Here is a 560-nt window from a genome sequence, read left to right on the forward strand (position 1 = left end):
ATATATATATATAATGCCGTCATCTGTTCTGATTTCGCTCTGTCAGGGTTTCTCCATTATGGCGAAAACTGGTATCTCTTTGTCGATTTGCTCTTCGTCGTGTTTCCTCCTTTTCGTCATGCTTCGTCTGCGTCGTGCGGCATCGGCTTCTTCGTCGTGCGTCATCTATTCCGCGGCTCTTTCACGCTGGAAGAAGAGGTTTTGCTCCTCTGTTTCGTCTTCCGTTGTTAGCTACGTCTTCTGCGGTCGCGCTTCTGCGGTTTGTCTTTTGCGGCTCGTCTTCTGCCGCTCCGTCTTCTGCGGCTCCTCCTATTGCACCCGCGTCTGTTCTCCCTGCACTTATGTGAGCTACTCGCAGTCCAGACTGAATCCCTGCAATTTGCCGCTGTTCAGCTCCTTTTTCCGTGGCTACCGTTCCTTCTCTACCACCGACTACTTCAGTTTTAAACCTTGGGAAGACTTTTTTTGTTGATATGGTTGGCTCTATGGGATCAGAACAGGTTTTCCCTCAGGTTTACCATGAATCATTCGATGGCCAGGAGCTTTTAATATATATATAT

At 48.2% G+C, this 560-nt stretch overlaps 1 protein-coding gene across 2 annotated transcripts in view; it reads left to right on the top strand.

Annotated features, from left to right (window-relative positions):
• Positions 1-560, top strand: part of LOC110038306 (phosphoinositide phosphatase SAC6-like) — a 174,315-nt gene that overhangs the window by 138,809 nt on the left and 34,946 nt on the right. The gene's annotated exons all lie outside the window — the stretch shown is intronic.

Source organism: Phalaenopsis equestris, unplaced genomic scaffold, assembly GCF_001263595.1.
Source record: "Phalaenopsis equestris unplaced genomic scaffold, ASM126359v1 Scaffold232429, whole genome shotgun sequence".
In the NCBI taxonomy this organism is placed as follows: Eukaryota; Viridiplantae; Streptophyta; class Magnoliopsida; order Asparagales; family Orchidaceae; genus Phalaenopsis; species Phalaenopsis equestris.